Here is a 27,538-nt window from a genome sequence, read left to right as displayed (position 1 = left end):
CTTTCCCAGCCACCACCGAGTCGCCCCGCTCCTGGTTACCATGGCAACCGTGAGGAGCCTGCAGCCAGCTCTGCCGCACTGCCTCCTGCAGCCCCGGCTGAGACCAGCGGTGAGGACAGGCAGTGGGAGGCAGACACCCAGGATCTCCTTCCTTCCTCGCTGCGTCCACCGTGAACCTGCTGACCCTGCCGGAGAATTGGAGGGAAGAGCCTCAGGGTGAAAGGGGTGTACCTTGGAGGCTCCCGGTGCCAACCTGGGTGGGGTCCCAGCAGGGAGGTGGAGTGTGCAGCTCTGAGGATGCGCGCGGCCATAGCAGCAGCCCTGTGCACTGAGGACCCCTGACCCTGCAGAGCCAGAGTCCATCACCTAGGAGGAGACGCCGTTTGCAGCCCTAATCGGTGAGTACCATCGAGTCTTCCTTTGGGGAACAAATCTCCTAAATGACAAGGTTCTATGTCTTGATTGATGCCTTTTTAAAAATCACATCTTCGAATTGCTAATGATTGGGAAGTATTTTTCTTTCTGATACCTTGGAATTATTATTTCGTCTCCCTTTAAACGCACTGCTCCCATAACCAGTGGGAGTTGAATCCCAGTCTCCGAGCCTCCATTGCCGCGCGACCCCGGCGGCCACCCCGTGCGGATGCCCTCTACGACAACACACACGCCCAATGCCCATCGGAGGAGCAGCAGGGCTCGGCGTCCCAGCCACGGTTCTCCAATTTGCTTTTCGTTCCTGCCCGCAATCAGAGGAATGACGTCCCCAGGCAAACCAGTGGCATGCCAGATGGCAGAGGAATGCCAGAGGTCCTTGGCGAAGCCGCGTCCCCTCTGGTGAGCTCAAGGAAAGCGTCCATGAGCTCCGGCAGAAGAACAATTGTTCCACCTCGAGCGAATAGGCCTGGCTCCAGGAGAGGGCGCGAGCGCTTGCCCGCACCGCGCAGAAAACAGCCCCAAACCCAGCTGTACACAAATAGCGCTGGTGCCAGGAGGCCGCCCTGCACGCAGCGCAGGTGCTTCTCATGGGGTCTTTAACAAAAGGAGGGGCACGTGCATGCCTTCCTTGAAGCAGAGGGAGGGCCAAAGGACTTCTAGAGGACTGCATCTTGTTTTAGAATATCCAATGCTTCTATGGCTGTGGGGACAGAGCCCCAGAGAGCAGTTTCCAGGCTCTCAGCCTCACGTGTGTGGGGGGTACTGAATCGGGTAGTAGATGTCCATCAGCTGTGGCTAGTTGGCCGTCAGCTGTAACCAGTGAGCCATTGGCCACTAATATAACTGCCGTGGTTAAGCTAGCAAAAGAATTGGGGGCTAGCAAGATCGGATTGAAGAGAGGCGGATGCCGCCAGCCAGAATATATTGGTTTGACTCCCCCATCTATGCTCCGTGGGTGTTCCTTTTTGGCCTCACCATGTCCTGCGTTCTTATGTGGGGAGCAGGAGCAGAGACCCCGCAGGAGACCCCGCACCACAATTCATTGGTTCCCAACCCTGGCTGCAGGTTGGAACATCTGACGAGCTTTAAAAAATACTGATGTCTAGGTCTCATCCCCCGAGTTTCTCACTTAATTGGTCTGGGATACAGACTAAACGCTGGGATTTTTTTAAAGCTCTCAGGTAGTTGTAATGATCTAAATTTGCAATCCACTGTTCTAATCAATCAGGATGACATTTTCCCCGGTGAACTTAGTAATAGTTTAGCCTCCCAAACAGGTGGCTGCCGTAGGGCAGGTGTGGGGAGAAAGCCCCAGAGAGCAGTTTCCAGGCTCTTGGCCTCATGTGGACAGGTGCTGGCTCAGCTAATAGATGGCCATCAGCTGTAACCCTTGAGCCATTGGCCACTAATATAACTTCCGAGGCTACGCTAGCAGAAAATGGGGGCTAGCAAGAAGATGGAGGCTGAGCTGGCAAGTGGCGGATCCTGTGACTCCCCGCATGACACATGGCGTAGTCGGCAGGATACGGTGCTGGCCAAAGCTCTCCGAAGTGCGGTGGAGCAGTTTGTGCCTATGAATACTCAGTCTCAGGAAGACCAGGAAGAGCAGCTGCCGGAGAGTCGGACCCCCATGGAGGGGTAGGAAGACGTGGACGGTTCCTCAACCAGCAGAGGCCGGAGAAAGAGAAGGTCGTTGTGGCCCTGTGGGCTGGGAACTGCTTGCTGAGGCAGCCCGGATGCGGGACTTGTCCCAGGAGGAAACACTTGCTGAGTCCTCCTTGGGAGATGAGGGTGAGGTCAAAGTCGTCCCTCGCCAGGACAGCCCTGGCGAATGACTATGGACTATGGGGAATTGCCTTCCATCCCTAGTTTAATGGGCCGCTTGACTGTTTGGGAACATACCACCATGTAGTGGGACTGGCGGATGTTTGCTTTCCTGTCTTGACCGGCTGCCATTGAGAATATGTAAGCACCTTGACTGTGTGTCGCTGTTGTTCCAGCAAGGTACCCTGAGAGGCCCAGAGAGAGTGGCAGAGAGAGTGGCAGTGCCCTGAGAGCCCTGGCTGAGCCCAGGAAGTCTGGCTGTGTCCAGAGAGAGTGGCAGTGCCCTGAGAGCCCTGTCTGAGTCCAGGAAGTCTGGCTGAGCCCAGAAAGAGTGGCAGTGCCCTGAGAGCCCTGGCTGAGTCCAGAGAGATTGGTCATACCCTAAGATGCCCAGGAAGTCTGGCTGTGCCCAGAAGAACTGGTACTGCCCTGTGAAACCCTGGCTCTGTCCAGAGAGCTTGGCTGTTTCCAGGATATTGCATTCACCTCCAGGCTCCTTGCACAGGGCCCCTCGCGGAAGACGCTTGTCACGTAGAATGTGAGGCGAGACCCTGTAGGAGTGGAGTGTGGGGACAGAGCCCTAGAGAGCAGTTTCCATGTTCTCGGCCTCATGTGGAAAGATGCTGGCTTGGGTAATAGATGTCTGTCAGCTGTGGCTAGTTGGCCATCAGCTGTAACCCTTGAGCCACTGGCCACTAATATAACTGCCGCAGCTACGTTGGGGAGTCGAGTCGAGGGGAGTCGAGGAGGGAGTCGGTCGGTTGGCAGAAAAGTGGACAGCAGGTCCCACGTCATGTGAATCCAGCCTCCAGTGAGACTATAGTGGTATAACTCCCCTACCTATGGCTCCGTGGGTGTTCCTTTTTGGCCAAGCCACATCCTGCGTTCTTATGTGGGGTGCGGGAGCAGAGACCCTGCCTGATACCCTAGATGACAGCAGGTATACAACTGTCATGAATGCCTAGAAGCTGCAAGCAAAGAGAGCTGGCATGGATGGGGCTGCTCAGGGAGGCTCTGGATGAAGGTAGTGTTTCAGATGAGGGAGAGCATCTCTCTCAGAATAGGTCCCCTTACTAAATGAAATGTTCTGATTTACATTCCAGGGCAAGGGGAAAGGAGGTGGACGCTTTTGCAAGTAGAGAGAAAGCCGTGGCCCCCTGTAGATTATGGACTTCATATCTGCTATTACTAACCAGAGTCACTTATGTAAATCTCCCACCCACTGCCAGGAGAATGGACACTTAGAAGAGGAGGGGCTAGGGATGCTGTGGTCACTCTCATGAAGGGAGAAGCAACAATAAGATCACCTGAGAATTATAAAGCATTATCGTCCTCAGGCCTAAAACCCTTCAAAATGGCTTGAACTCCTAAGCTGGAGGGAAATTCCAAAATCTTAGTTTCCCTGAAAATTTAAGCACCAGGGTGAGCTCCTCCCTACAAGTACTATTACAGAGTAGAGGGCAAACTTGTGGTGAGAGATTCTTGAAACACTTACATTCTAAGGTTATCTAATGAATATTCATAAGTGCTGTGAAGCAGGTGGGAGGCAGAAACTACACAGTATTTTGGAGTTCTCAATGCCTAAGGTACTCAAGGAAATTAGGTAAGACCTTAGAACTGAGTGTGAGAGTTAGAACTTCAAATACACCAGAAAGTGTGATCTACCAACCTGGGCAAGAACTTCACACACTGCTGCATAGATAACATTCTGGAAAAGACAAAACATAGGGAAAGAAAACAGATTCGCAGTTGCCAGGAGCTAAAGTTATGGGGGAGAGGTTGACTACAAAGGGGCACCAGAAAACTTTTGGGGATGCTAGAACTGTTCCATAACTGCATATATTTGTTACAAGTCAGAACTGTACACTAAAGAGAGCAAATTTTATAATATGTAAATTATACCTCAATAAACCTGACTGGGAGAAAAAATAACTCCTTGGATAAATTCACAGTCCCTAAGAAGAAATTCACTCTCATGAGGAAATGAATGAGCAAACAAACACGTAGATATGTGTTCCTCATTGACAGCAATCAAGAGTGCAGACCATAGCAATGCTGTGATACTGTCTTCTGGCTAATGACTAATGGTTAAAAACACATAATACCGTTGAGGGTGCAGTAAAATTGCATTGTTTATTGTGGGTTGCATTGCAAAGTGGTAAAAATGGGGGACAATGATATTTGTGACGCCGGGTGACATGTGGGGTCTCAGCTCCCACTCCCCACATAAGAACACAGGACATGGTGAGGCCAAAAAGGAACACCCACGGAGCCATAGATGGGGGGGTTCATACCACTATATTCCCGCTGGCGGCTGGGTTGGAGACACAGGAGGCAGAAGCCACATGATCTGCAACCTGCTGTCTGCCTCTCTGCCAACCAACCCACCCCACTTGTTAGCTGCAACCTGCCGTGCTAACTGCAATCTGCTCTTGCCAGTTCAGCCACCGTCTTCTTGCTAGCCCCCATTTCTCCTGCTAGCGTAGTCACGGCAGTTATATTAGTGGCCAATGGCTCACTGGTTACAGCTGACGGCCAACTAACCACAGCTGACGGCCATCCAATCACAGTTGAGGGCCATTTATTACCTGAGGCAGCACCTTTCCACATGAGGCCGAGAGCCTAGAAACTGCACTCCTGGCTCTGTCCCCACAATATTACATAGGAAAAGCTATAAAAGTACTATACCCAGGAATTTTTCCCAGTAAAGTCATTTAACAAAGATTTTTAAATTGCAAATGCATGATATCCTCTATTATGTTAGTTATAATAGAAATAAATAGAAATAGCTGAAATGTCCAACATTAGAGGAACATTTAAAAATTTTGTGGTTCATCAATACAATGGAATATTTTACATTTATATCAAAAGTTTAAGTCCAGAGACCTATAGAAGGAAACATGGGGGAAATTTATGATAAATGAACAATAGAATACAAAATAGCAAACACATCAAGTTTGTGACTTGAAGTAATCTGTGTGCATGTGGGAAACAAAATGCTCATATGCAAGTTGCTTTCTGTGACAAACTGATGGATTATAGATGATTTTTAAGTTAAAAAATTTTTGCTGCTGTATATTACCTTTTCAATAACAAAGAACCCTCAAATAAAACCTTCAAGACTGGAAGAAATGAATGTGGAGAAGAAGAAAACAAATCCCGGAAATTATTATATTTCCTTGTAAACTATTGTTTTCTTGGCCCTAGAAACCAGAAAAATCATGCGAGTCACAGTAATGTTGAATAACTTCAAGGTATGCGAATTTTTGTTCCCTTTTGTTTTAAGCTAATGTCAACTCTGGTAAATTCCTTGCTTGTGGCAGTTAGTTTGTGAATATCTCTTGACAGACTAAATATCTAGGTCTTTTAGTTGTACTTTTCACAATCTCAATCCTGGGAAAACCTGAATTTATCTCTGAAGAACCATCAGAAATCTTAGTACAAATAACAACTTCTCTTTAGCTATATGTTATAAGGGGGTCTTAATTTTTCCAGCATATGGAGCATACTTTTGGGGATTTTTCCCCCCCATTAAAAGAATTATAAGAACATTTTAAGCAGGTCACAGCTCTGAAGAGAAAATAAAGTGTGTAATGGACAGAGCTCTGGGGAAACTTTCTTAGAAATTGGGCTAATGTGGATGTTTAAATGATGAAGCTGTTTTATGAAGTGGGAAAGACAGTAGAGAGAGGGGAAGAAGGTAGAAGAAGTAATGAAACCAGCAATTTGGAGGACCTGTTCTCTTTCTTCCTGATCAATTGGCCTAGCAGATAATTCCTGGTTTGTCCTCGCCCTCTGGTTTGCCATGTAACCTCGAGATAAACATTTAGTGTCTCTGTACCTCGGTTCATCATCCTTGAGAGGAATGAGTACTCTTGCTCTTTTGCTACTTCAAAGGCGTATTGGGTGGAAGATTTAGATTGCATGTATATTTATGAAGCCCTGGTCTCTTTTCCTAAGAGTGTCTGCGTTTTCTGATAGGCCTTCCACAGACAGGACACCAGGACACAGATGGGGGATAGAGATATGAGGGAAACTCTCATAAACAGAAGTGTGTGTGTGTGTGTGTGTGTGTGTGTGTGAGACAGACACACAGACTGTACATAGTGTTTGGTCAACTCAGAAGCACTAATCTTTAGACTAAAGAAAGCATCAATTGCTTTGTTGAATTTACTCTGCAGAGATAATTTCTATTTCTAGGGAAGGGATATTAATGTGTGTTAAGCACATGCTCCGGGCTAGGTGCCTTCATGTGTATCACCTCCATCAACCCTCAACAGCTCTATGAAATGAGCACTGTTTTCCCCATGTTTCTAATTTAAAGAGAGTTACAGGAATTCAGAGACATTAATATGATTAGCGTTTTTATGGAAAAAGCGCAGAACTGGGGGTTTGAGTTCATTTTGTGCTCATGACAAAAACGACACTCCTCTCATGCCTCCAGATCAGTTGATTTGGGTTCAAATTGTGACTGTGGCACTCCTTAGCTATGTGATCTGGGGCACAGTTTTTAACTTCTCTGAAGCTGAATTACTTTATATTAAAATAGGGATAATAATGACACAAAATGAGGTTATTCAGAGTTAAACTCATACCTACTGGATTTTTTTTTTTTTTTTGGCTACAAGTAGTGGACCTACACTCTTAGGGCTTACCATGGGTGGAGGAACTTTCTTGGAATAATATGAATTAACTCATATAATGGAATGAAAAGTAAACAGCCAGATCTTGGGCAGGATGAGAAACAGGACAGCTAAGGGGATCTAGAGAGCAGAAATACAACTGGTTTCCTTCAGGTTATTCATGACTGCATGAATCAGCTCCAGTGATTTTCAATTCTTGTATCTCTCTGCTTAACACTCAGCTTCCCAGAAAAGAAGCCCACCTGGCCTCGGCTGGGCAATGTGCTACCTATCCCTGGATGGAGCAGAACATCTGGTTGACATGCCCACCAGGCCTGCGTGCAGTGGGGTAAAGACAGTTCCCGCAAAAGAAAAGATAGTTCCCACAGGTGTTACCCAATGAGAGGACCTGGGTGCTGGGCAGGCAAAAGCCACAGGTGTCTCCTATGGAGCTAGTGCCCCAAGCGTCCCAGCCCCGGACCTGGCACAAAGGAGCAGCTCCATGAATGTTTGCTGTTTCTGGTGCTTTCACATCACCTCCTGCAAGACAGCACTTCCAGACAGCAAATGATGGTGAAACAGTACATCGTGAAATCCTGTCTCACAAGTAGATGATATTCAAACGACACCCTGGGGTGCACTGACAAGGTGATCCTGTGGGAGGAGGCTAGCTGGGAAGCTCTTGCCCACCCCTGGCCATACCTGCAGGCCTGAGAGCTGAGGGCATCAACATGAGGAACCCACCAGTGACACACCAGTAGGGAAGCTTCAGCTTATAAGATGGAACTTCAGATGGCAGGCCATGGCCTAGTCCCTGCTAGGCATATAGCCCTCTCCCCTCCCCAAGTTTTTAATGAGGCTTCCCAGCTGGCAGGCAGGGAAATGGAGTCAGTAGTGGTGACTGTTAGCTATCTTCTGCCCATTCTCTCCTTAGGGCTTTCATTGTCAGGAATTAAAGATTTTCAGGAACTCAAAATAACTTCTCTTCTAGATAACGTTAGGGACATCTGGCCCAGGGGGCCTAGACTGTTTTAGAGGTTTTCTCTGCCCACATGTTGTGAAAGCCCACAATTCTGCTGTGACATCTCTCTGGGAGCCACTCTGAGGCCAGTGCCACAATTGGTGACACGCGTTGGCTGGTTTCCAAGCAGGAGCAGGGCAAAACTCTGGCAACATTGAGGAGCTGTGAGCCTGGGGTGGCCAGAGGACCCCAAAGACTGTTAAACCGGATGAGATGGGGGTGCTCTTCTCATTCTCTTCTCTCTCTCTTTCTCTTGCTCTCTTTTGGGGTGATGGGGGACTGTTGTTTTAAAATTGTATTTTTTTTTCTCATTACAAAAGTATGTTCTACAGTCCATTCTTTCCCCAAATGAAAAAGCACAAATAAGCAAAAAGAAGATAATCTCAACCCCCCCCATCCCTCTCTTCACCTAGATGTTAACGTGTTAATAGTTATCCTTTCAAGTCCCCTTTCTTTCTGATCCTCCACCGACCACCCCACCACTGCCTGGGCGGGCAGGTGCTCCTTAAAGGGCGGTGGGGGTGGGGGGTGGGGGGAGTGGGGGGTGTGGGTGGGGGGTGAGGGGTGGGGGGAGTGGGGGGGTGGGGGGGTGTGGGGGGGTGGGGGTGGGGGGTCGGGACTCGGCTTATTTTCCACATGTGGTAACTGGGACAACGGAAAAAGGAGGCTCACTTCTTGGAATACCTTCTTTATCTCCCTCTTTTGAGGGACTACTCAAATAACCATTCTCCAAGAAGCTTCCCTTGCTCTCTTAGATGGAAACCTTCTGGGGAGGTCTCACAAGACAGTACTTTCCGCCTGGCAAAGACCCGTTTCTATCCATGTCACACTCTCCCTGTTCTATTGTCGGTCCTTGAGGTCAGACCCTATGTCTAATTGACCTTGGAATGCTCCCAGCATCCAGACAAGTACCTTGCCCTCATAGACACCCATGATGAATGAATGAGAAAGATTCAGAGGCTTAAATCAAACAGAAGTTCAATGACCTCAAATGGGAGCAGAGAGGATTTGGAATCCTGCCTACGCCCTTACACCCTACGAGGCACTAGACAAGGGAAGATTTAACATCTCTTCCTTCCTTCCAAAAGGCTGATCCACTTGGATGAGTTCTCTTCAATTTAAAAATGCCAATTTGTATGCCAGTGCTTTCAAGCTGTTACTTTCTGATAGCTCTGAGCTTTATCAGGGCATCGTCTATGATTATCCCTCTTCCTAAAGGTGCGGTATCTTATGCGCTCTCTCCCTTGTCTCTTTCACAATTGAAAACAGCTGTGTAAAACAGGTCATTTTTTTTTTTGTTTTTCAAATATAACCCAGTTGGGCTGAACTTGACCTTTGCCTCATGCAATACTGAAGTTGATGTTTTTATTTTTAGAGGAATGTGTGTGAGCAGCAGAGTGAGGTAGGATTGGAAAGACAGACGCTTCTTTCCCTCCTCACTGCGAGAGGAACCAATCACAAGGATGATTTTCTTTTAGTTTCACAGAAGTGTAGCATTTAATTCAGACAGTGGACATAGAAACCTAAGGCCTGTGTTCAAAGAAGCTAAGTCCTGCACAAAGAGAAATGTATGTATTTCTATATATGTTATACCTATATATGTGTGCGTATATTTATACATTTTGTTGTTTGGTAAATTTTCTTAGGGGGGGCTGCATATAAAGACATAAGTCCAAAGACACCCTGCTGGCAAAATTTTCTGTGTTCCCTAGAGACTTTCAAAAACATGGTCTGAGTTGAATTAGGGAGGAGCCTTCTCGCAATTTCGTTAGGACTCTAGGGAAGCTCTAGTTTGATGATGATTACAATGTGATGATTCTAGATTTTATTTTGCAGTGACTTTGGTCACTGAGGTTTCTTCCACAGACTCCCATCTTAGTTTGGCTTGCTTGTACTTGAATAGAATCTCTGACTACTATAGAACGTACATACCAATGAGTTTGGGGAAACACCTCTCAATTCTTTTGCCATTGTATTATAAAACTTGATGCAGAAGTAGACTTACAATTTTGTCAAGATGCATTTAAATTTCCTTGGTCTTGGCAGGGTAAAACTTGTCAATCAGGAATTAGTTAAAGAGATTTAATTAGTTAAAAGATTTCTGTGTATTTTGTTTTGTTTTTTATCTCACAATGAGATGTTAGACTAGGGATAAACCCTAGGACCCGGGATGTCTTCCAGCTCTGGGATATCCCAATCCATGAATCCCTTAGCTTTTCTCCAGGAGACTGGGTTGCTCTCAAATCATCCTCCCTGTAAGAACAAGGACATCAAGCTTTTCATATCTTCATGTCTGTAGTAGGCCCATATGACAATAGATGTAACCCAGGAATCAAATTTGTATGAAACCATCCCGTTCTTCCCTTTTGACTCTCTTATTCTATAGGTATATAGGACAGGCTTCTGAACCTGTCCAAGGCATTCTGTAGGCTATACATAGCTTGAGATTTCCCTGGAGGGACCTTAAAGCCGAACACCCCTGGGGGTCATGATGAACTGACCTAGTGGTAGTAATGGGTGTGATATTTGGAATTCTTTGAAAGGATGTACTGAGTTCCTATTGGACAACAGAACCTATCAATAGCCAGTGTTTCACTCAGCATTCTTTGCTTTGCTAGTGACAGAAAGATGACCAAAACTGGTTTAAGTTACAAAAAAAGAGGGAATTTATTGTTTCATATAACTGGCTTCCCATGAGGCTTGATTCAGGGCTCACAGATGTGACTAGACCCAGTTTCCCCTCTCTCTGTTTCGCAACTTCACTCATTCAGGTTGGCTTCTCTCTTAGGCAGACTCTACCTCATGGCTCAATATGGCTGCCACCTGCATCCCACTTCCAGTCCAAAGAGGGGTTGTGATGGATCTTAATTAAACCACACTGGGAATGGAGAAGGGGTAAATTCTTCGATGGGAAATTAGGCAGGCTACTGATGGCTGGAGAGGAGGAGGTCCCGTGGAGGCAACTACAAAGCAAGGATAAAGCCAAGGGACAAGAAAGCCAGGCAGGAGTTGGGAGTAATAAGAGTGGACAAGCCACTCAGTATGGAGGAGGCACTGCCAGCTTCGTCCATCTTAGAATTGTCTGCATCAGAGAATTGGGTATTGTTAAAGAAATGCAAACTGATTTTAATATTAGCCAATACTAAATATAACTCAGAAGCCATATTCTTTTGTAGCTGAAAAACTTTCTAAATGGGGATTTGTTACCCATTTCAAAGTTATAATGTATAGAGTATGTGTTGTTTCAGCCATTTGTTCCACTACCTTTTTTATTGGTTCGGGTGAAATGACACTGAATTTGTCTGGTCATTGATCATTTAAGCAGATTCTACTCTGATTTCTGTGTCTTTTTTTAGGGATTTGGGAGGAGAGTGGTTGAGTGGAGGGAAAGCGAAACACTCGTTTTGTCATTTAATTCCAGGGAACTTAGAAGAAAAGATACATATTGATCACCTAGATAGGTAAAAATACGCTACCGTAATTTAAAGCACGTGATGTTTTCCGTCTGTCAAATTGTAAGGATTACAAAAGAAGAGAAGTGCCCAGGATTGGTGAGGGTTCAGAGAGATAGCCCCATCATACATTGCTGGTGGGGATGTAACTGGTGTAGACTTCCTGAAAGACAATTTGGCAATATATATCAGACATTTTAAGATGTGCATGCCCGGGCCGGCCCGGTGGCTCAGGCGGTTAGAGCTCTACGCTCATTCCCACGTGGGCCAGTGGGCTCTCAACCACAAGGCTGCCAGTTCGATTCCTTGACTCCCACAAGGGATGGTGGGCTCTGCCCCCTGCAACTAAGATTGAACACGGCACCTTGAGCTGAGCTGCCGCGGAGCTCCCCGATGGCTCAGTTGGTTGGAGCGTGTCCTCTCAACCACAAGGTTGCCAGTTAGACTCCCGCGGGGGATTGTGGGCTGCACCCCCTGCAACTAGAAAACGGCAACTGAACCTGGAGCTGAGCTGCGCCCTCCACAACTAAGACTGAAAGGACAACTTGACTTGGGGGAAAAAAAAAAGTCCTGGAAGTACACACTGTTCCCCAATAAAGTCCTGTTCCCCTCCCCCAATAAAAAAACTTTAAAAAAAATGTGCATGCCCTTTGATCAAGCAAGTCTATTTCTAGAAATATTAGGAAATAATCATAAACATATACAGTATAAAGACTTACATGCATGGATAATATTTGAAGTTACATATAATAATGAAAAATTGGAAACAATCTTAATAACTAAAAATAGAATCTTGATTAAATAACTTAAGGTATAGCGATATGATACAGCCATTTTAAATCATGATTTAGAATAATATATATTGGCATGGGAAAATTCCTAGTCTATTGATAATTAAAAAGTAGATTGCAAAGCAGTCTGATCAAATATTGTTTAAAAGATAGATATGAAAAACAGATACAAACACAAAGAAAATACAGGAAACAATACATCAAAATAGTAACAGTGATATGCTGTTAAGGGATTAATGAGTAATTTTTATTTTATTTTTTTGTACTTTATTAAAAAATTTTTAACAATGAACATGTATTACTTTTGAAATCAGAATTTTTTTTCTTTAAAAATAAGACAGAACACACCACAATTCTTTAATGGCCAAATTATGGCTTGGCATTATTCTCCTTACTGTTTGGTACATGTCCAGTTATTTCTGGGTACCCTCCTCCTCCCGGACCCTGCCCTCCCCCTGAACTCATCCCAGTGCTCCTTGTCCTACTCTAGGGATGGGGCATTCCAACAATCCTGTCCCACACTTTCTGGGGCCTCTCAGGTGGATCCATTCCTCACCAGTTGGTCTGATGTTTGCCACCGTTATCCACTCAGTAGGTACAGGCTGTCTGTGTGACCCATCAGGATAACCCCACACAACCTGACAGTTCTTTGCTCATAGTAGGCACCAAATAAATGTTTGAATGCATACAGAAAACACTCAAATAAGCAGAGGCATTTTAGAGCTCTCTGGGGATAAGGAGACAGGAGAGCTATGAGAGTGAAAATTAACTGGATTGCCGAGGGCAGGGCCAGGCAAAGAGCAACGCAGTAGTATTGGCCTCAGAATTACTGTGTTCAGACTTCTTAATCAGTATTAAAAGCTTACTGGCTCACACACTGTGTATTGCGAGTGTGTCCACCCCTGTGAGGTTTTCAGCAGTTTAAAAAGAATGAAATCATTAGCCCAGCTTATATTTCAGGGTTGTGTTTACAACTGTCAGTGGAGCAGGATATTTTACTAAAAAGTAAGTTGGAAACTTACCCAAATTGGTGGGAAGCGTCGCTGTACACAGAAGTCCATTCCTCCTGGGCATGGGGCTGATTCCATCTTAGGCACTCTAGACAGTGGGCACAGTTTTTGTTGCTCTTTGCTGCTGAATTTGCCAGATGTATCAAAGAGCTAGTCTCACTGATGGAATACAAACAACAAACCAGAAAAAAATATTACCCAGTGCGTCTCCTACAGCAGCCTACCTTGACCAGTGTTCCGCCCACTGTAAGCACTTGTTGTACCACACTCCCTGGATCCCATGGTGTGGGTTTTGCTATTTAGTATTTGTTCCCTTGTTGCTATAATCGTTCTCTACTCGTTACATGGAAAAGGCTGTGTTCACTCAGGGAGCAGGGATTTCAGTGGGAAAAATGCAGAACTTGGAAAACCAGACACCATTCTTTTTTTTTTTTTCAAATTTATTTTATTTTTTCTTATTTATTTTTTTTGTAGTTTATTTTCTATTTATTTATTTTATTATTTTTTTTAGTTTTATTTTATTTTATTTTATTTTTACATCCCTCACACCGTGAACCTCCCTCCCCCCATCCACCACCACCCCGACCTCACACCGAGCCATCACATTATACACATAAAATTATAGTTGGCATTCATTAATGTCCAGCCTCTGGTGTACAATGCCATGACCAGGCATCCACAGCATCCCTGAGGCAGACACCATTCTTTACCAGCCTTGTTACCATAGCCAAACTAGTCAGCCTTTCTGAGCTGTAGCTTTCTTCCTTGCCTATAAACAAACTGCTCCTAACTCTCCTCACATGATTATTTTGAGGCTGAAGAATTTCTATGCATGTAGAAATCAATGTAAAACACAATATAAGTGTGTGACATTATTTCTTTGTGTGGAATGCAGTAGGTTCCTGAGAAATAGCAGAGTATCGCATTGCGGGGTTATGAAGGTAGGCACAGTCAGACCTTCAGTGAGTGCACCTGGGCAAACCAGCTTCTGTATGCCTCATTTTCTCTCCATAAACGGGAAGAATAATAGCACTTCACAGAGTTGATGTGAAGGTGAAGTGTAATGAAATAATACACGCAAAGCACTTCCAAACAGTATCTAGCACATACTAAACATTTAATAAATGTAAGTTGCAAATGAATGAGAGAAGTAAATATGTCAATAAAAATTGTATATTGGGGCAGAAAATCAGGGCTATGGGGGCACAGAGCGGAAATGGGAGCTGTGTAAACTAGCAGCTTCTGTTAATCTTGGAAGGCTTCATGCAGGAACTGGACTTTCTAGAACCTCTTCGAATAATAGTTAGAAGATGAGTTGTCTATCTGGGGAGTAGAGCTATTAGAAATTGTATCCAAACACCTGATACAATTTGGAAGCAGGTTGAACGGGTGTAGGGTGACCAGATGATGGAAGGTTGAAAAGTTCTGAAAAAAGAAGCTTGGTACTCAAAATATAGACCTGACTGCCTGTGTAAAGCTCTAAAATAGAGCAGACTAGGCTGCCAAGGGGTGTTGTGTGACTGAAAGCATAACTGGCCATGCATAGTTAAGTGGCATTGGATAGACTTCAGATAGTGACAGCACTTTAGCAACTCTAATGAGGACTGACCAGCAAGATTTGTTGTGAAGGTGGGGATCTGGACAGTTCAACAGGCGAATGAATATCAGTTGAAGCTTTGTCTTATTATTATGTGTTGGAACAGAAGAGGAAAAAGAGGTGACTCTTGGAAGATAGAGATTATGAGATATTTGGAGGTGGGGTGGGGTGGGGTGGGGGAGAATCTCCACATATAAGAAGAATAAGAATGCTCTTTGATGAGAGAAGGGACCCAGTAAGAATATTTGTCTTTACAAAAGGTGCAGTTGATACTCTCCGTATAAGTGATTTGGTGTCAGAAAGTCTAACCACTTTCAACAAAGTTCTTTAGGATGGTGAAGTGTGCCCCAAATTGAAGAATATATGTAAATATTGCTAATCTCATGCAAAGGATCATAGGATCGCAAAATAAGAGAAGGACCGTCCGAGATCAATTCTTGTCCAACATCCTCATTGTATTAGATGAGGAAACTGAGGCTGAGAGATGGAGTAACCCATCGAAACTCATACACATATATCTGCTTCGATTCTCTCCACATTTTCTTTTAGCTCTCCAATCCAAAAATTTGAAGATCCCCTAACCTCTGTTTCCTGTCTGGATAGGATCAGGAAGAAAATTCCAGTTTCGTTGTGTTGCAGCTACTGAGAGGAACAAATGAGTCCTCTTTAAGCGCTTCTCCTCGCTCCCCTTCGGGCCGGCCGTGATATACCCATCGTGTTTTTCCATTGGTCATTTTGTGTGGCTCCTCGTGCCCTTCCAAGATTCCCAACCAATCAATTCCTCCCTCTCTCACCCCCTTGGGCTTTGAGGAATGTACCATGTGGACCATGCGGGTAGGTAGCTAGGAGGAGGGCCGTGGCGAGAGCTCATTTCTCTACCTCTTACCTACAACCACAGGATTGTAGCGCAGTCGGAGCCTGTAGGTAACCTCGGCGTCCCTGAGGTCGGGAGCCACGCGGCAGTCCCACAGGCGCACGTAGACCTGTCACCCCTGAAACTGGGGTCCTGTGGTCGGGCCTCAAGGGCGGCAGCCCCCGCCCTCCCTGTGCCCGCCCAGCCGGCGGCGGCGGCGGCGCGGCTGCCTCAGCTGCCGGCTGCTGTTCCCCGCGCCGGACGCTGCGGCGGGCGCGCGGGGGCTGCGGGGCTGCGGACGCGGAGCGGGGCCTTGGCCAGGGCCGGCCAGCGGACGCCGGCGCCAGGGGACGCAGCAGCATGAGGCGGAGGTGAGCAGCGGGCTCCGGGACCTGGCGCGGCCCCGACCGCCCCGCGGCGCCGCGCCCCACCGCTGCCTGAGCCGGGGTGTCCGCGGACGCCGGCGGCGGCTGGGAGCCGGTGCCCGCTGCCCCGACGTGTGGCCGCAGCCCTGGGCCCCGGCGCCTGCTCCTGGCGGCGCGTCCAGCCGTGTCCCCGGCGGGCCCCGCCGGCCCTGTCCGCGACCCCCGGGGTGGGGGCTGGACGCCTGGCGGGAGGGCGGCTCGGCCCCGGCGCCTGCGGGCTGCGCGGGGCGGGGTCCGAGGCCGCTCCGGCTGGCACGGGCCTCGGCGTGCCCTGCGAGCCTTGGCGTGTGTGCAGCCTCGCGTGGGCGGCTGAGGTCTCCGTGGCGGCGGCCCACACAGGCCCGCGAGCGCTTCCCAGTCTGTCTTCTGGTGACGGGGGGACGGAGCGAGGTGCTGGCCGCCCCGGCGTCCCCACCTGCGAGGTGTCCCCACCTGCGAGGCGCCCGGGGCGCCGTGGGCTCCGCCCGGCGCGCTGCACCCGGGCCGTCACAGTCCCCCCCAGCGGCCCTGTGCGCGCGTGACAGGCCCACCCGGCGGCAGGAGAAAGCCAGGCGCGGGCTCGGCCCTGCAGGTCCCGCGTGGGAGGTCCGCGAGGCGTCACGCTGGGGTGTGGAGCCACCCCACACCCCCGTACCGCGTCCGTTAGGGCCGCGCGCGCCAGCCCCGCGGCCTGGCTCAGCTCTGTCCGCGCGTCGTTCACGGACAGGTTTCCACGAATACAGACCGCACTCGTGTTCTTTTAATGGGCGTGTTGAACGCAGCTCGTAATTATGGTTTACGAAGTGGGTTAATACAGAGAAATGGAAGGGAATTCTGAAAAATGCCTTCTTTTAAGGCTTAGCACTTTTCTCTGTTTTAGTGGGTTGTGGATGGAGAACGTGGCACTTAAGCATTAGAGGAACACCAGTGTGTATTCGGTCCCACTTGACAGTTTTCTGCATCGACTGTCACCCGGGATGACTGCTTGTACCCCAGGGCTGAGAATGATTTGGGTTGTATAGCGAGAAAGACGTCTTACTTGGAATTGCTGCCGCGGGCAGGAAGGCTTCGCCTTCTCCTTACCTGGCCTCACAGGTGCCAGCTCACTGCCGTGGTTGCCTTCGGTGAGCGCATCTGTAAAGGGCCTTTCAGACGGTATTCTAAATGCCACATTTGAGTGTCTGTCACTGGCTCACGTTGTCTCAGCCCTACACTGAGTTCTTCCTGCGCTCCAGGTCTTACGAACTTTAAAATATTTTTGTAGTCCACTGCATAGCATGAGTTAATGCCAGAATTATAGGGAGAACATGGTTTATGTGTTCCTCTTGCAAAGAACAATCTTTAGGAACCTGAACCTGGTTCCTAGCCAAGACGCCTTTTTGTGTTCACAGCACTAACCTTTGAAACGTCTAGGACTTGATTACCAGATTGTGATTTTCCCCCCCACCTGGGGTGGTTCCCATTCAGTGAGGATTTCATAGTGTTTCTAGGTGTGGGAGAGAAAACGGGCTTTCGAGTAGTGCCTGGCACGTGGCAGATGTGTAATAAACGTAAGTAACTTTTTCTTTCTTCTCTGGGTTTCGGAGTCCTGTGGGTGATGAAATTGGATGCAGTTTTGATTGCGTGCTCCCTCTTAAGTTAGGCAGATACGCCCCCCTACCCCCCAGTCTCCTTCCCACTCCAACCTCTAGCTGTCACACCTTAATATTATGATAGGTTAAAAATGAAACTCAAACCTCTGGATCTAGAATTAAACAATCAAACAAGGAAAAATTTAGCTCTTCTTTTTGACTCGTGTTGCATTTTTTTTCAAAAAGGATGGTACGTACCTTAGCAGAGGTCTCATCCCACTGTTCGGGAGAGTAAATGGTCAGAATTGACCCTTTCTTGGGTCTATTGGGTGGTCCTGTGGGTGAGGATTTTGGTGGTTGTTGCTTTGATTTGTCCAAGTGAAACCATAAACCTTCCCTAATTTCTCTTGGCATTGGCATCTGAAAGGTGGCCCAGACTAGGTGAAGCCTGGCCAGCAGGCAGGCCAGAGTGAGACGTTTGATGGGCTCTGCCTCTGACCTGGGCTCTGTTTACCTCCTTCCACTTGTACAGGCTCCATGTGAACAGATTAAAAGGCTCTCAAACCTAATGTTCTTGAAAGAGTAAGAAACATTACTGGTTTATTTATGTCCCATATTACTGGGTGTGATATTTTAATAATAATCATGTTTTCTAGTTACTTAATGCTTTTCCTGTGAAGAAACGAGAGCTTTTTCATTGCCTGTTATCTCATTGATTGTTACTTGTGTGAGGTCACGAAAGTTCAGTACAACACATTACTCCCATTTTATAGATAAGGAAATGGAGGTGACATGATTTGCTTTAAGTTGCAAATGAGTTAGTGTCTGAGTTGGATTTTCCTTCTTATATTACATTTCATTGATGCCTTTGTAGGGAAGAAAACCCTCTTTTTTGAAACCTGGAGGACTTAAAGACACCAGGCCATTGTGCTTTTCTGATGACGAGAGCTAAGCTAGGCAGCGTTTGAGTCCTTACGTGGGAGCTGGTGCTCGTGCTTTTTGTACTTGAATCGTTTACCCCTCACAGCCATGTACAAGGTAATACTCCTTATTATTCCCTGTTTTACAGATGATGAACTAGGGTTTGGTGAGAATCCGGCTCCAGGGAGTGATAGAAAGCAGGGCTGGCATTCAAACCTGGGCTGCCTGATTCTTAAGTGTGTGCTCGCTCCTAACCCCTATGCTTGACTGGTGAGCGAGAGCAGAAGCCCCCCTACACTGCTGTGTTGCCTCCCTGCTGCGAGGGGCTGTGGTTGTGCTGGGCTTTGGTTTTCACACCCTGGACTTTTCCTGTGCCAGAAGCATTCCTTTAGCCAGGTAAAGGGTCATTCATAAAAAATAATCAGCTGAAAAAACATCCGTATTTGGAGACTGGGAAGTATTTAACAAGATCAAATAGGGAGAATGGGGTGGAGAAAACTGAAGAGTTTGTGGACGGAGGAAATTTGTGATGTTCTAACCCAGGGGACATATTTAGTACACAGGCTTTTTAACTGAAGCTGCAGGTTGAAAATGTAAACCTGGAGCATGGTCCTTGGGCTAAAATGTTTGCAGTAAATGAAGCTCTATTTCTAGTGGTGGGGATGTTGTTTGGAAATTTACCTAAACTCTGTGGACGTCCCCTTGCCTCCAGCCCTCCTTTGTCACCTTTGGTTCCACTTTTCAGAACTCAACTGCGACCCTGTGGTGGGCTGGTGAGGGTGTAAGGCTCTGAGGTGCTTGGCAAACACCCGGGGACAGAACGGCAGCCCTGCCTGTGCCGCTCAGCTGTATGTGACTCGCTGTTTTCTTGGCGTGGCCTTTAGCAGTTTTTAGGTATAACGGCTTATAGTCATCATTATCAAGAGACTGGGAAACCCATCACCCCAAGCCCTGCAATTCAGTAACTTTTTGTCATTGGCAAGTCAGTTTCACAGAGGAAATTTGCCAAAAGTTAAAAAAATAAAAAAATAAATTAAATTAAAAAGTGTGATAATCAGATTAAAGAATGGAGAAGTCGGGCTGTTGGTTTGTACCTGGAGAAAGGTGGATGAGGAAGGGCGGAAGCTTCTGCTAAGTAGCAAGTTCCTTGGTAAGGACAATCGGGTGCCCTGCGTCCCTCTGCAGTGCCTGCCCTGTGTCTGCCACAAGAAAGGAAGGAGGAGGCATGTGCTGGTGTGTGAATGGAAGCCAGCAAAGGAGTCTTTCTGCGTTACACGTGTGTTTAATTGTGCATATAGTGAGTGGTCAGGTCTGGTTCACACAACACAGTCAGTTGGTTGACTAGTAGTAGCTTTTACTGACTCCTCCTTGTGCTTTCAAATAAGTAATAACTGTAAAAAGCAGAGAAATTTAGGTTCGGCCCAGCCTGGTCCTCTCCCCTGCCCTGCCTCTTTTTGTTGCTGATTTTTGTATAGAGGAGGTGTGTATATGTTGGGGAGGCCTTCCCTATGTCAGTGAGGGAGCTTGGGAAGGGAGGAGGAGGCACGCAGTCCCGAGAGAAGACGGAGAGTAGGCAGTACCTACTTCCAGCACCGGTAGCCTTGGTTACGGGGCAAACCTTTAGTGCAAACTGTCTCCAACCTACAGAAAGCCAGCTGACAGGATCCTACTAACGTTCCATCTTTCCGCTTCACCCACCTGCACCTGCGACGCTGCCTTGTTGTGAGTGCGAATTGTTGAGTTTGTGAGTGGGAACGGCAAGGAAGTGAGAAAGTAGCATCATCAGGATAATGACATTCGAGACCACTGTGTGCCAGGCTCTGCTCTGGGACTCACTCAGTCCTCACACAGCCTGTTTTACGCCTGAGGCACAGAGACCTAAGCAGCTTGCCTAGGGCCCCAGGTCGGAAGTGGTGGAGTCAGGCTGCAGACTCCGGCCTTTGGTTTGGAAGTTGTGCTCTCAGGGACCAGGTCAGGGCAGCTGATGTGCGCGGGCTTCCTGCTGTCAGGGTTATCTCCATCCTGGGGGCATCTCTCTCTCCTCCACCTCCCCTCCACCCTTTCCCATCTCCCCCTCTTCACTTTTGAGTTATCTGTCTGAAATACTACAGGAGAGATGCACTTAGGTTAACCGGCACATTCCTTTAAAATTGGCACAGAGTCAGGAGGTAATTCTGAAGCACCTAGAGGGGAGCACAGGCCTGGTGCAGGTGATGGTGCTGGTGGTGCTTCCCAGCAGGGGTGCTTAGAACAGTGTAAGGGTCTTCCGGGACCCAGGGGCTGGACCATGGGACCTGCAAAGAGTTTTGATTACGGCTCTGCTCCCAGAAAAGGCGAGGAAGCCCTTCCACTCCTCTCCTCTATCTTTTTGCTTGGCATGGGTTCCCGAGACCTAAAACCTGAGCACACGTTTTCTCATTGCCCTAGCTCAGCTACTTTATGGGTGATTTTCATTTCATGTATTTAGTGTTTTAAACCAAGCTAGTCTGGGATCCTAACCACTGTTTGGAACAGAACCTTTTACCCAGTTTGGTCATAACTGGTCAAAGTCATTATTTCCCTGTGAAAAATTAAAAGGGAAGTATTTTAACTAGTGACATAAACATAATGTCAGTTTATTTCCAAAACAGATAGACTTATCTCAAAACCAGACTTACAGAGGTAGGGGGGAAAAAACATCAAGCTGCCTTTAGCATTTTAAGCACCTTTAGATAAACGAGTCCTATGGACACCCAGATAGTAATAGCTGTCGTTTCCTGAGTGTTCCTGTGGCCAGACACCGTGCCATGCGCTTCGTATGCTCACATCACTCTCATCTCCAGGTGGTACTGTCACTCCTGTTGTACAACAGGGCTGTTTCACAGCGCAACTTAACAGGTCCGTAAAGCCAGTGAGATGCAGAGGCCGGTGACTCCAAGTCCTGTGTGTTTAGTCACCTCACTAAAAGGTGAAATGCCGAGGGAGTGGAAGGGAGAGGAAAGGAGGAAGAAAAAGTATGGGGCAGGAAAGGAAAGAAATTTGTGAGTCAGCCTCCAAGGCTTACTGCACACCGTGTGCCCAGCCTTGGTGGTCAGGGTGGGCACAAAGAGTCATGGGCCTTAACGGCCGTCAGGGAGCCAGAGAACAAAGAGGTCCCAGAACATAAGAGCTTTAGGTCACAGGCTCGGTGGAACTTATTTTGGCGTACATTTGTTGAGCAACTACTGTAGGTAAGGCAAGTGACAGCTAATAAGATGCTGCCCACCTTTGAAAGGCCACCATGTTTCCAGGGGAGGCAGACACAAATGCAGCAAACCACAGTGTTGTGATAAGTGACTTATTGGCCAGGGTGCCCTAAATATGGAGTGGTAAGAAAATTTATGCAAACTGGCAAAATATTTATTTTTCATTTGGTTTTGTTAATTTTGCACACCTAAGATCAAGAATTCCTAAAATTTACCCACCCCCTGTGACCATTGTTTCTGGAATATTTGTATTTTTTGCGAACAGAGGGTCACTTTGTAGCCCCTCTGAGGACCAGCCTGCACCTGGGCTGCAGGAAAGGCTGCCCCGTAGGCCCCTCACCACTGACCATCTGGTGGGCCTGCCAGTCACTGCTTGCCAGGAGGTACAGGAGCTGTAGTGGACTGGCCACCCTTGCTGGAAAAGCCTACTGTCGACGTTTGCCCTTTCCCAGGGTGGGGGAGCAGTCCTGGGCATGGAGGGGCTTACCACATGTTTTGGGAATTGGATGTGGCCATGTCACCTGCGAGGCTCTTTTCTCACTCTCGAACCACAGACTGTGTCTGTGGGACCTTGGACCCTGTGGTGACCTTGTACGGTGTCTGCCAGCACTCCTGCTCCTCCATCTCCCTTAAGTATCTTTGTCATGTGCTGTATTTAGAAGCTGATATATTGTGGGGAAAGGCCTCATGGGATTCTTATTGCTGGATATGCTGAGTGAGATACAGATTTTGCTTGTATCTTAATTTCTTTATAAGACCTTTGCACCATTTGGATCAAGTTCATTCAAATAGAAATTACCTCCTGGAAGTGAGTTGGGCATCTTTGCTCCCTGCTATATTAATTGAGTTAACTTGGTTTGGTAATAATATTTAGGACCTTTTTACATGCTGCTAATGAAAAGTTTTCTCTATCCATGAACATGGCCCCGGAGAAGTGTTCATCAGCTTAAAGGTATCCCTTGCTTTAAGCAAACATGATGTATAGAAATGTGGGCTGAGTTCTAAAATATAACAGTGTGTGTCTGTATTTCTTGGCTTTAAATTTAATTCTTCACAGTAAATGAATTTTGCAACAGAATTCCTTCTCTAGGAATTTAAATTTTTACTTTTCTCTATATACCTTCTTCAGGCAGTCTGCTCTTCCACCACTGGTGGGAATGACTGCCTGTCACTTTCACTTGCTTGCCCTCTCTGCCCCCCGCCCCCCATCCCACACACACACATGCAGCCTCAGAGCAACCGAAGTCCCTGGGCTCTGCCTTTACAGGCTTCTGGCCCACACTTGGGGCTGTTGGTGTGGCACGCAGAACCGGTGCTGTCACGGCCCTCGCTTGGTTGTGCATGCTGGCAGTGCTCACGCGGTATTCACGGGGCCGGAAGTCGCTTGGACCGTACTCGGCTGATTCCCTGTATACTTGCTTACTTCCATGCTTGTTTTCACGCTGTTCATTGTAGGCTTTCTGGGGTCCAAATGCTTGGGCATAGGCAACCGGCAGGAAAACCCGGGGCAGACTATAGATTGTTACCTGATAATAAGGAAAGGCGATCAAGGAGTTTGGCCAAAATCCTTGACTTATATTGGGGTATGGGAAAGGTGGGAAGGCACCTAATTTATTAGGAGTCTATTTTATAAATAAACTTTATGACAGGATCTCATTTAATTCTTACAACAAACTTATGAAGTTAAATAAATGATGCTCATTTAGGTTGGGAAACATGAAGCTCAGTGAGGTTAGATGACTTACCCGAGCGAGATCTCTCACCTGGTAAATGGTGGAGATGCACTCGATTAAAAAACCCCCAAAATGTGTAGTGGTTAAGAGCATGAACTCTGGAACTAGACTGTACTGTACCATTTACTAGATGTGTGACCTTGGGTGTGTTCTGTAACCTCCCTGGGCCTCAGTTTCCTCATCTGTGCAGTGGTATAACAATCTTGCTTGCTGTGTGTGGCTGTAAGCATTTGGAATTCTGCCAGGCACTTGGTAAGCACACACTGAGCACCCTACGTGGCAGCTAGTACTGTTACTGCCCCATCATTGTGAAGCTTGGAGTGGAATTCTGAGCCTGCTTTCCTCTCACCCAGGGACAATCTCAAGGGGCACGTGTGGATCTATGCTTATTAATATAGGAGTACCTCTAATGCCCCCCAACCCCAGCTCCCGCTCTCTATCTCACTGCTCTCTGCCTCATCACTGGCTCTGCGTTATTTTTCTTCTTAGCGACTCTTTAGACTTCCTGGAATAATTTGCTCGTTAATGTATCATCTCTTGGGCTGCTCCTCCACATGCAGAGCACGGGTTCGTAGGGGTATGTGCCCTTACCTCTCTGCTTCAGAAGGTAGAGTATGAACGTACAAAACAGTTGGGAAAACGGGGAAGAAAAGCAATGAAGTACCAACAAATGGCACAGACAGGTGACTCCAGTACTTGGGGAAAACAGACAGTAACTGTTTACCCTTGAGAATTTATTTCATGCCAAGCAGTGGTTCAGATGTTTACGTCCTCTTGTCAGTGCAGGTTTGGTACGGCTGCGTCATCGCGCCTCACCGACGGGCACACAGCACATAACCCACACCGACTGCCTTCAGCTGTGTGGACTGCGTCCCAGGGTCATTGGGAGGGCCATCGAGATGAGCTGGAGGGGTGCGCGTGTGAGGAAAGCCTGGGGTTGGGGGTGAGCGTGATCATTCAGGGGCAGCAAAGCGGCCCGCCCGGCCGGTCTGAGTGGCATTCAGTGTTTGTGGCCTGCTGGGCCAGCTTCTCTCTGGGTGTCAGGAGAGGAGGAAACTTGCTCCTTACCCTCTGGAATCTTGCTGTAGCTGGGGAGACAGACACACAAATGGATGATTTCAGTGTAGTGTGGTAAGAGCTGGATCCCAGGGTAAGTGTAGGGTGCTGTGCAAGCAGAGCAGGCACTAGGAAGTGTTCCTAGATTCACGAAAGGGAAATTGGTGGTGCGCTTAACAGTCGAAGGCCAGGAGAGTTTTCTCACAGGCAGAGAACAGCATAACCAAAGGCACGGCCCTGGGGCTTTCTTCCCAGAGGCAGGTTTATTCACCTGTTCTGATGGGTGCCGGGTACCGTGTGAACTTCATCAGAGGTGTCTGGACACTGAGCAGCAGCATGAAAGTGGCATTTTTTATTGATTAATCTGGTGGCGGCGGGAGAGATGAGAGTCAAGCAAGAATAGCTCTGGGAGGAGCCAGCGAACTTTTTACTGTGAAGGGCTAGAAAATAAACACTTCAGGTTTCCATGGGCCATGTGTTCCCTGATGAAGCTACCCAGCTCTGCTGTTGTAATATGAAAGCAGCCACAGGTAGTTGGTAAATGAATGGGTGTGGCTATGCCAGTAAAGCTTTTATTCATGGCCCCCAAATGTGAATTTCATAATTCTCACATGTCTAAACAGCTTTTTGAGACCCCCCTCTCCCCGCAGCTATTGAAAAATGTAAAAGCCATTCTTTGCTTGCAGATTGGATGTGGCCCTCACCGGAGGTTTGCCCACCCCTGAGCAGTGGGTGGTGTTTGGGTATGACGTACAAGAAACTGGACAGAGCATTGGTGTTGGAAATAGAGAGGACGGGACAGGATGCCAGAGACATTTTGGAAAGAGAACACTGATTAGATAGCAGAGATAAGGAGAGGGCAGAGCCCCAGATAACTGACGGTTCAAGTTTGGTGCTTTCCCAGCCCCCTTTTGGTGAAACTGGTCTTGTTTTCCGTGTGCCAAGAACATGACTTGATTCTGGAGAAAATCCCAAGAGAATATGACTTGATTTTAGAGGAAAACCCAGAAATAGCTGATGTCTTAGGTGCCCTCAGACTGTCAGCAAGGCTAACTGTTCCGATTGTCCCCGGTGAGTGTCACCGAGTCAGCCACCTTTGCTGCCTGGGCCTCTCGGTACTTTAGGGAGGAGTAGCTGCTGCTGTAACCGGGACAGCAAGCCCACCTGTTGGCCAGGGCATAGTTAAAGCTCATATTTTGGATAACTATTTTGATAAAAATTTCAAATTTACAGAGAAGCTGGAAGAACAGTGCTAGGAACAACGTGTACTTGTTATCTATATTTATTACCTAGATTTTATGAATTGTTCACATTTTGCCCTGTTTGCTTTACCATTCTTCTCCACCCACGTGTATGTATTTTTTCTGACCCATTTGAGGTTTGGAGACATTATGCCCCTTTACCCCTGATGCTTCCCTTTTATAGAGAGTAAAAATATCCTCTTCCTTAAGCACAGCGCCGTGATCAATGTCAGGAAACTTAACCATCCATGCAGTGCTGTGGTCTGTTGTTTGAACCGAGCACCCGTTGATAGCTGTCACTCTTAGATTACCTGCCATACCTAAATAAAGATGCTGTTCCCTTTAACCAGAGTGACAGACACAGTAGGCACAGGTAGATACCTGCTGGGCGCTGGAACCCACACCCCGGCTGCAGCAATTCCCCTGCGCCTATCTAGGGCTGCTCAGTGTGGGTGGCCCCAGAGCAGAAGGGTCACTTGGTGTCTCGAGCGTCTCCGCGGCCAGAGGGCAGGCACTGTGTTCCATCTCACACATCTCCTGCCTGCCATTCCCTGCCGTCTTCCTGAGAAAGTTCATCTCCTAAACGGGACGGGGCAGCCACAGCACCCGAGATCTCAGTTTTCATTATAAACATGTTCTTTTAGTTTTCCTCTTCTCTACTGCATCTCAGCCTATGGAAAGTGATTCTTCCTGACTTTTTTCCAGGCTTGATCTGGAAAATGAAATAAAATTAAATTAGAGTCATTTATTTTGGAAATAAAGTGAAAGAAAAAGCTATCCCACCATTTCTGCCTTAGAGCAGAAACGGATTTTATTTTTGCTACTTTAAAAGTCTGAAACCAGAAATAGGGCAGTGTCTGACGCATACTCTGTAATTCCTTATGAGTAGCTAGCACTTGCTTAGTTGCATGGGACTATGGGAAAGGGAGCCTGGCAGTGTGCACGTGGTGAGAAGGCCCCGGGAAGGCTGTGGAGGGTGCCTCACCACTGCCTGTAGCTAAGCTCGCTGTGAGGCCGCTAAGTGCTCGGGCTCCGCCTGGGGCCTGTGTAGCCTGAGACCGCTCACTGCTCAATCCTTCCCACCTACAAGCCTGTTCTTGTGCTCCCAGACGCCTCTGTTGAAGGGTCAAGCTCCACAGTGTCAGGGGTAGGTGGTGAAGGTGCCAGGCCTCTCTGCATTTCCTGATCTCTGGGTCTAGAGGAGAAAACTCTTATGCAACTCCTGCTGTGCAGTGAGCTCAGGGGAACCACTGCCACAGTTTTGCCATTTGTAAAGTAGAGAGATGTTGGCTGTCACCAGTTTAAAGGGACATACTGGAGATAAAATTTGAGTATAAAATTTGCAGGTCTGCTTGGAAACAAATACAAGTACCGTTTCCATACTGATGTTTTCATGGGCGTGCCCTTAACACAGACGGGTCACTGCTCACCACGAGTGTGGGAGGCCTGGTGGGCAGAGGTGTCCAAAGCCTCCCGGATGGGATCTGCTCATCTTTATGGGCTTTGTGCCTCATGGACTCCACAGCGAGGCATATGGGTTCAATAAGCAGTAACCTAATAGTACGGGGGACAAAGAGAGTAGAAGTCACAGGCTGTGTTTTCATAGTTCACAGTGCACTTTGGGAGTCTAGATAAATAGCTAGTGAACACCAGAGATGTCCAGAATATTGGGCACACGCCACGCACGAGCATTCTGCTGCTCAAAATGTAGTGGTTGCTGTCCCCCTCACTGCTCTGCTCGAGCGTCTCTGGCCCCTTCCTGTTCCTGGGATAGTCCAGGCTG

The 27,538-nt window shown here is 47.5% G+C and overlaps 1 protein-coding gene across 24 annotated transcripts in view; it reads left to right on the top strand.

Moving 5' to 3' along the window:
- Nucleotides 1-265: 265 nt before the first annotated feature.
- MICAL3 (microtubule associated monooxygenase, calponin and LIM domain containing 3) overlaps nucleotides 266-27,538 on the top strand; it is a 215,832-nt gene continuing 188,559 nt past the window's right edge. For 21 of the 24 annotated variants that reach the window (XM_081058147.1, XM_081058140.1, XM_081058156.1 and 18 more), the window contains exon 1: nucleotides 15,816-15,976. The gene's annotated coding sequence lies outside the window, so the exon portion shown is untranslated. Of the gene's footprint in view, nucleotides 399-15,815; nucleotides 15,977-27,538 lie in introns of those variants that run through there. The other 3 variants (XM_081058151.1, XM_081058146.1, XM_081058150.1) reach the window with 1 other exon arrangement.

The sequence above is a fragment of the Rhinolophus hipposideros genome (genome assembly GCF_964194185.1).
Source record: "Rhinolophus hipposideros genome assembly, chromosome: 9".
Taxonomy (NCBI): domain Eukaryota; kingdom Metazoa; phylum Chordata; class Mammalia; order Chiroptera; family Rhinolophidae; genus Rhinolophus; species Rhinolophus hipposideros.
Note: the sequence above shows the minus strand (reverse complement) of the source record. Positions and strands in the feature narration are given on the sequence as shown.